Consider the following 9061-nt stretch of genomic DNA (forward strand, 5'->3'; position numbering starts at 1 on the left):
CCTGTATTATATGCTCATGTCTGTAACAGACCTTGAATCTACAATCTCCTGACTCAAAGGTGAGCAAGTTATTAATCAAGTCAAAGTGATATGGCCTTACATTAAGTAGTTTATACTGAAATAGCTTACCCACAGAGTTGTCTTCCCCTTTATATGAGAGGCAGGGCAAACCTTAATCTTCTCAAACCTCTCTATACCTGGTTTCCCTCTTTCTTTGTACTCTCTTACATGGGCAAACCCGCCAAAAACAACTTCAAATCAGCAAATTTTGTGGGAAAAGGAAACCAGATTGTCACAAGGACTGAAAACAGTCTGGGCAGAGGGAAGACGCCATCTGCCTCTTGTGACATTGCTTCAAAATGCGATGGTCTCAGAATTATGATATCTTCAAAGCTATTAAATAATGTTTTGTTACAAGGACCCTATTTAACAAATTTTGTGAGCTGCATAACTGAGTTAAATATGCAAACTGTAACATGCAATGAACAAGAAATAAAAATCTTGGTAACTTTTCCCTACAATTCTAAACCACAAATTGGATGCTTATGTAATTATAGTAAGTTGTGACTTCTTGGTTGTGGCTTTTCACATAATATGGAACTTGTTTTTTTTTCTTGAAATTCAAATATGAGGTGAAACAAATGCAATGTTCTTTGTTTTAACTTTCAAAAAGAAATTTTAAAAATCAAGTAGCATGAGCAAGGTCCATTGTGCACAAGTTACTACAATTGTAGGTGGAAACACACCAACTGCACGTGAAGCACAGTCTATATTCTAAGTAGAAATTGTGATTTTTTTTTACTCTGTGGAAAACTTTCTACTAAAAGGAGTGCATATCGGGTACTTTTTAATTAAAATACTTCCTTCATAAAATGAAGGATATTTACTGTTAAAATAATGAGCACTTTAACTCCAAAAATGCCAAATCTGAATATATAAGGGACTTTTTTGACACTGGAGAATTTGTTTCATGTCAGTAACGGTACCATGTTTTGCCTTCATCCACATTGATGTCACTTACTTAATAGTTCACTGAGTTTCTTCAAAAAAAGAGAAAAAGCTCCTGTCTCAGATAACTTTCTACATTTGTACAACTTCACCCACCTGTCGTCGATGCACGCAACACCACCTGCCCCCTCCCCCATCACCCCATCCAAATTTCTGCCTCTGAAAATCAGAAGTACTGGAGGTACAAGAACGTTTGACAATAATTTGGTTATAATAATTACTTTGGTTTTCATTTTTGACCTCAAGAGTTTCATCAAATGATTGTGGTGCTTCTGCAGAATCACAGGATTGATGTGTCACTCTGCCTCTGAGCAAGAATGTCTGCAGATGTCTATTTCTGCACACAATATTATTGTTACAGTGAAATAGGTCAGTTCTCTCCTGAGTACCTACAACATAATTAAGAATGGATATTTTAGGCTTGTGTACAGGACATACCTGGGCAATTTTCCACATTGCAGGGTAGATGCCAGTGTTGCAGCTGTACTGGAGTAGCTTGGCCAGGGCCGCGGCAAGTTCTGGTGCACAGGTCTTCAGTACTATTGCCAGAATATTGTCAGGGCCCATAGCTTTTGCTGTATCCACTGCCTTCAGTCGTTTCTTGATATCACGCGGAGTGAATTGAATTGGCTGAAGTCTGGCATCTGTGATGCTGGGGACTTCAGGAGGAGGCCGAGATGGATCATCAACTTGGCACTTCTGGCTGAAGATTGTTGCAAATGCTTCAGCCTTATCTTTCGCACTGATGTGCTGGGCTCCCCCATCATTGAGGATGGGGATATTTGTGGAGTCACCTCCTCCAGTTAGTTGTTTAATTGTCCACCACCATTCACGGCTGGATGTGGCAGGACTGCAGAGCGTAGATCTGATCCATTGGTCATGGGATCGCTGAGGTGTGTCTATCGCATGCTGCTTACGCAGTTTGGCACGCAGATTGTCCTGTGTTGTAGCTTCACCAGGTTGACACCTCATTTTGAGGTATGCCTGGTGCTGCACCTGGCATGCCCTCCTGCACTCTTCATTGAACCAGGGTTGGTCTCCTGGCTTGATGGTAATGGTAGAGCGGGGAATATGCTGGGCCATGAGGTTACAGATTGTGGTTGAGTACAATTCTACTTCTGCTGATGTCCCACAGCGCCTCATGGATGCCCAGTTTTGCATTGCTAGATCTGTTCGAAATCTATCCCATTTAGCACGGTGGTAGTGCCACACAACACGATGGAGGGTATCCTCAATGTGAAGGCGGGACTTCGTCTCCACAAGGACTGTGCGGTGGTCACTCCTACCAATACAGTCATGGACAGAAGCATCTACGGCAGGCAGATTAGTGAGGACGAGGTCAAGTATGTTTTTCCTTCGTGTTGGTTCCCTCAGCACCTGCCGCAGACCCAGTCTAGCAGCTATGTCCTTTAGGACTTGGCCAGCTCGGTCACTAGTGGTGCTACCGAGCCACTCTTGGTGATGGACATTGAAGTCCCCCACCCAGAGTACATTTTGTGCCCTTGCCACCCTCAGTGCTTCCTCCAAGTGCTGTTCAACATGGAGGAGTACTGAGTCATCAGCTGAGGGAGGGCAGTAGGTGGTAATCAGTAGGAGGTTACCTTGCCCATGTTTGACCTGATGCCATGAGACTTCATGGGGTCCGGAGTCGATGTTGAGGACTCCCAAGACAACTCCCTCCCTACTGTATACCACCGTGCCACCACCTCTGCTGAGTCTGTCCTGCCGGTGGGACAGGACATACCCGGGGATGGTGATGGCAGGTTCTGGGACATTGTCTGTAAGGTATGATTCTGTGAGTATGACTATGTCAGGCTGTTGCTTGACTAGTCTGTGGGACAGCTCTCCCAACTTTGGCACAAGCCCCCAGATGTTAGTAAGGAGGACCTAGCAGGGTCGACAGGGCTGGGTTTGCCGTTGTCGTTTCCGGTGCCTAGGTCGATGCCGGGTGGTCCGTCCGGTTTCATTCCTTTTTATTGACTTCGTAGCGGTTAGGTACAACTGAGTGGCTTGCTGGGCCATTTCAGAGGGCATGTAAGAGTTAACCACATTGCTGTGGGTCTAGAGTCACATGTAGGCCAGACCAGGTAAGGACAGCAGATTTCCTTCCCTGAAGGACATTCGTGAACCAGATGGGTTTTTACAACAATCGACAATGGTTTCATGATCATTATTAGACTAGCTTTTAATTCCAGGTTTATTAATTAAATTCAAATTCCACCTTCTGCTGTGGTGGGATTCGAACCCATGTCCCCAGAGAAATACCCTGGGTCTCTGGGTTACTACTCCAGTGATAATACCACTACGCCACTGCCTACCCTTAATATGGTACAGTATTTATGAAAAGGTCCTACTCAGAACCATTGGTACACATTTAATGTTACAATTATGGACTGCTCTCTTTGTACACCTTTGACCCTTTCTATTCATACCTATTTCAAAGTCAACATTGAATACTTGGACAAATGGCTAGATTCAAATCTAGTCACAGAGCAATCATCTTGAACTTGCTTGGTGTTACACTGATAATTTGCAATTGGCAGCATCTTCAATGGCACCACCATCACTCAGTCCCCACCAACATCTTGGAGGTTACCATCGAAAAGAAACTTTACTGGGCCAGCCATATCAATACCATGGCTACAAGAACAGGGAAGAGGCTGGGTACTCTGCAATGAGTAGTTCACTTCCTGACCCTGCAAAGCCCCCCTGCACATATAAAGCTCAAATCAGCAGTGTGACAGAACACTCACCATTCACCTGGATGCGTGCAGCCAGAACAATGCTCAAAGAGCTCAAAGTAATCCACTTAATCATCACCCCTGCTACTAAACTCAATATTCAACCCTTCCACCACTGGTGCACTGTGGCTGCAGCAAGTAAGACCTACAGGAAAGCGAATAACATTTATTGGCTCCTGCTGACTGATCACAAAATAGTAATTATGGTATAAAATACTGACTATACATCTCTGGGTGTTTCAGATTTTTTGTTGTTACAACAAGGTGAGCAATGTCTAGGGGCCTGTTACTATCCTCACCTGGTCTTATTGTAACAGGGTTTAATTTTAAACACACTGTTTTTTGAGCTCCCCCTTTTGTGAATCCTTGTTCACAACTTTCCAATTATAAGGCAAATAAATGAGCACAAACAGGCTTTCTGTGGTTTAAAGAAGAAAGATGAAATGTATTAAACCTTAAACTTAAACTCTAATACGGTTCACGCCTACGGATATACGATGCACCCACGCTAGCATGCACACGTGATATAAACATGCAGATAGGGACAGAAAAGAGCAGAAGAAAAGAAAAGTAGAACAGTTTGAGGCAATATCTTGTTACTGTTTCTCGAGCTTGCTGTTGTCCTTGATTGAAGATATGGTCTTGTATTTCGTTGGGGCCCAGTAGTCTTAAAACCTTGTTCATGTAGGAAACCTTTCTCTCGTTGAGTTTCACGTGTTTTCACAAGATTCAGTTCTGTGGGAAGGAGATGGAGGCAGGTAGAGAGAGTTCTGCTTCAGTTCCAGGAGCACAGCCTTCTTTACTCCATGATCACACTGCTTTGTTGGAAGTTCAAATTCTCTGCAACAGCCAGCTAGTCATGTGACTAAAACTGGTCTGACCACTTCTGTGTATTAGGGAAGCAACTGCTGGGTCCTCATTGTTTCAACATTGTCTGGTACTATGCAAATGTCCTTCCAGTCAGGGCTTGCAATTTTAAGTTTTTGTTCATGTGGCACAATAATGTGTGCCTCAGTCTTGCTGCAGGTTTGCCTGATGTTGTCTATTTGTTTTCAAAAGGATTTTGATGTAATTTTATTACAATTCTGATATTAAGTTAAATTCAGCTCATAAGACCTTTTTAAATTCATTCATGGGATGTGGGTGTCACTGGCAAGACCAGCATTTATTGTCCATCCCTAACCGCCCTTGAGAAGGTGGTGGTGAGCTGCCTTCTTGAACTGCTGCAGTCCAGGGGGTAGGTGCACCCACAGTGCTGTTAGGAAGGGAGTTCCAGGCTTTTGACCCAGCAACAGTTAACAGAAATATAGTTCCAAGTCAGGATGGTGTGTGGCTTGCAGGGGAACTTGCAGGTGATGGAGTTCCGATGCATCTGCTGCCCTTGTCCTTCTTCGTGGTAGAGGTCGCGGGTTTGGACGGTGTTATCGAAGGAACCTCGGCAAGTTGCTGCAGTGCTTACAAGAAGTTAGTTTCCAGGGCTTTCACCTGTGAGAAAAGGTACCCAGGTTGATTGTGTTCAGCATCAAGAGTCACTCTCATCAGTGAACCTACCATAGACCTTTCATAAGAACCTGAAACGTTAACTTTGTTTCTCTCCCCACAGATGCTGCCAGAAGTGCTGAGTATTTCCAGCACTTTTTGTCTTTGTTTCAGATTTCCAGCATTTGCAGTATTTTGCTTTTATAGACTTGAAAGTTCCTTGTCCTCATAATGGAAGAACATCATCATAAAAAAGGCAGTGGAAGTTTACACCACACCACAGGTGCACCTATCTCCAGACTCAGGCTGTACTTAGTTCTAAACCTGCAGAGAATATCTTCCCTCTGCACTAAAAAAGCTATAACAGCAATTTGAATCTAGTACAACCGAATAACCATATGTTGTATGAGTAAAGCATGTACCACTTTACTCATGGGTTTTCAGATTGGAAGACAAATATTGACATGCCTACATTTTCTAAGAAGAAGACTACTTTGATGTATCAAACAGCATTACAAAATAAAAAAAAAGATTTTTAAATTCGTTTTTGGGATGTGAGCATCACTGGCAATGCCAGCATTTATTGCCCATCCCTAATTTCCCTTGAGAAGGTGGTGGTGAGCCGCCTTCTTGAACCACCACAGTGCATAAGGTGTAGGTATGCTGTTCAGGAGGGAGTTCCAGGATTTTGACCCAGCAACAGTAAAGGAACAGCGATATAGTTCCAAGTCAGGATGCTCTGTGGCTTGGAGGGGAACTTGCAGGTGGTGGTGCTCTTGTGTGTGCTGCCCTTTTCATTCTAGGTGGTAGACATCCTGGGTTTTGAAGGTGCTGTCAAAGGAGCTTTGGCACATTGCTGCAGTGCATCTCGTAGATGGTATACACTGCTGCCACTGTGTGTCGGTGGTGGAGGGAGTGAATGTTGAAGGTGGTGGATGGGGTGCTGATCAAGTGGACTGCTTTGTCCTGGATGGTGTTGAGCTGCTTAAGTGTTGTTGGAGCTGCACTCATCCAGTCAAGTAGAGAGTATTCCATCACATTCCTGACTTGTGCCTTGCAGATGGTGGACAGGCTTTGGGGAGTCAGGAGGTGAGTTATTTGCTGAAAAATTCCCAGCCTCTGCCTTACTCTTGTAGCCACAGTATTTTTATGGCTGGTCCAGTTAAGTTTCTGAACAATGGTAAACCCCCCAGGAAATTGGTGCTGAGAGATTCTGGGATGGTAATGCCATAGAATGTAAAAGGGAAAAGGGAAATGGTTAGAGTCTCACTTGTTGGAGATGGTCATTTCCTGGCACTTGTGTGGCACAAATGTCACATGCCATTTATCAGCCCAAGCATGAATGTTGTCCAGGTCTTGCTGCATGCAGGCATGGACTGCTTCAGTATCTGAGGAGTCACGAATGGTGCTGAACATTGTGCAATCATCCGCAAACATCCCCGCTTTTGACTTTTTGATGGAGGGAAGGTCATTGATGAAGCAGCTGAAGATGGTTGGGCCTGGGATACTACACTGAGGAACTCCTGCAGCAATATCCAAGGGCTGAGATGAACGGCCTCCAACAACCACAACCATCTTCCTTTGTGCTAGGTATGACTCCAGCCAGTGGAGAATTCCTCCACCCCTCCACCCCCGAGATTCCCATTAACTCCAGTTTTGCTAGAGCACCTTGATGCCAAACTCGGTCAAATGCTGCCTCACTCTGACCTTACCTCTGGAATTCAGCTCTTCTGTCCATGTTTGGACGAAGGCTATAATGAGGTCAGGAGCTTGAGTGGCCCTGGCAGAACCTAAACTGAGCATCACTGAGTAGGTTATTGCTGAGTAAGTGATGCTCGATAACACTGTCAATGACACCTTCTGTCATTTTGCTGATGATTGAGTGTAGACTGATGGGGCGATAATTGGCCGGGTTGGATTTGTCCTGCTTTTTGTGGACAGGACATACCTGAGCAATTTTCCATTTTGCCGGCTAGATGCCTGTTTTGTCGCTGTATTGGAACAGCTTAGCTAAGGGCATGGCTAGTTCTGGAGCACAAGTCTTCAGTACCACAACTGAGATGTTGTATCCAATGCCTTCAGCTGTTTCTTGATATCACGTGGAGTGAACCACTTCTGGCTGAAGATGGTTGTAAATGCTTTAGCTTTGTCTTTTGCACTGATGTGCTGGGCTCCCCCATCGTTGAGGATTAGGATGTTTGTGGAGCCTCCTCCTCTGGTTAGCTGTTTAATTGTCCACCACAATTCACAACTGGATGTGGCGGGATGGCAGAGCTTAGATGTGATCTGTTGGTTGTGGGATCGGTTAGCTCTGTCTATTGCATGCTGCTTCCACTGTGTAGCATGCATGTAGTCCTGTGTTGCAGCTTCACCAGGTTTGCACTTCATTTTTAAGTATGCCTGGTGAAGCTCCTGGCATGCTCTCCTACACTCTTCATTGAACCAGGCTTGGTACCCCTGCTTGAGAGTAATGGTAGAGTGAGGGATATGCGGGGCCATTAGGTTACAGATTGTGGTCGAATACAATTCTGCTGCTGATGGCACCTCATGGATGCCCAGCTTTGAGCTGCTAGATCTGTTCTGAGTCTTTCCCATTTAGCACGGTGGTAGTGTCACACAACACGATGGAGAGTGTCCTCAGTGTGAGGATGGGACTTTGTCTCCACAAGGACTGTGCGGTGGTCACTTCCACCAATACTGTCATGGACAGATGCATTTGCAACAGGTAGATTGGTAAGGACGAGGTCAAGTATGTTTCTCCCACTTGATGGTTCCCTCACCACCTGCCGCAGACCCAGTCCATGTCGTTTAGGACTCGGCCAGCGCTGTCAGTAGTGGTGCTACCAAGCCAGTCTTGGTGATGGACATTGAAGTTCCCCACCTAGAGTACATTCTGCACCCTTACTACCCTCAGTGCTTCTTCCAAGTGGTGTTCAACATGGAAGAGTACTGATTCATCAGCTGAGGGGTGGGGGTGGGGTGCGGTAGGTGGTAATCAGCAGGAGGTTCCTTGCCCATATTTGACCTGATGTCATGAGACTTCATGGGGCTTGGAGTCAATATTGAGGACTCCCAGAACCACTCCCTCTCAACTTTACACCACTATGCTGGGTCTGTCCTGCCGGTGGGACAGGACATACCCAAGGATGGCGATGGAGGCGTCTGGGACATTGACTGGAAGGTATGATTCGGTGAGTATGACCATGTCGGGCTGTTGCTTGACTAGTCTGTGGGACAGTTCTCCCAATTTTGGCACAAGTCCCCAGATGTTAGTGAAGAGGACTTTGCAGGGTCAACTGGGCAGTGTGTGCCTTTGTCATTTCTGGTGCCGAGGTCAATGCCGGATGATCCGTCCAGTCTTATTCTTATTTGACTTTTCTGTAGCGTTTTGATACAACTGAGTGGCTTGATAGATCATTTCAGAGGACAGTTAAGAGTCAACCACATTGATGTGGGTCTGGAGTTACATATAGGCCAGACCGGGTAGGGACAGAGAATACAAGAACAAGGAAGTTATGTTGAACTTATATAAGATGCTAATTTGGCCTCAGCTGGAGTATTGCGTCCAGTTCTGGGTGCTGCACTTTAGGAAAGACATGAGGACATTGAAGAGAGTACAGAAAAGATTCACAAGAATGGTTCCCAGGATGAGGAACTTCAGTTATGAAGATAGATTGGAGAAGTTAGGACTGTTTCCCTTGAAGAGGAGAAGACTGAGAGGTGATTTGATAGAGGTGTTCAAAATCATGAGGGGTCTGGACAGAGTAGATAGGGAGAAACTGTTCCCAGTTGTGAAAGGATTGAGAATGAGAGGGCACAGAATTAAAGTAATG

This window comes from Heterodontus francisci, chromosome X (genome assembly GCF_036365525.1).
Source record: "Heterodontus francisci isolate sHetFra1 chromosome X, sHetFra1.hap1, whole genome shotgun sequence".
Taxonomy (NCBI): domain Eukaryota; kingdom Metazoa; phylum Chordata; class Chondrichthyes; order Heterodontiformes; family Heterodontidae; genus Heterodontus; species Heterodontus francisci.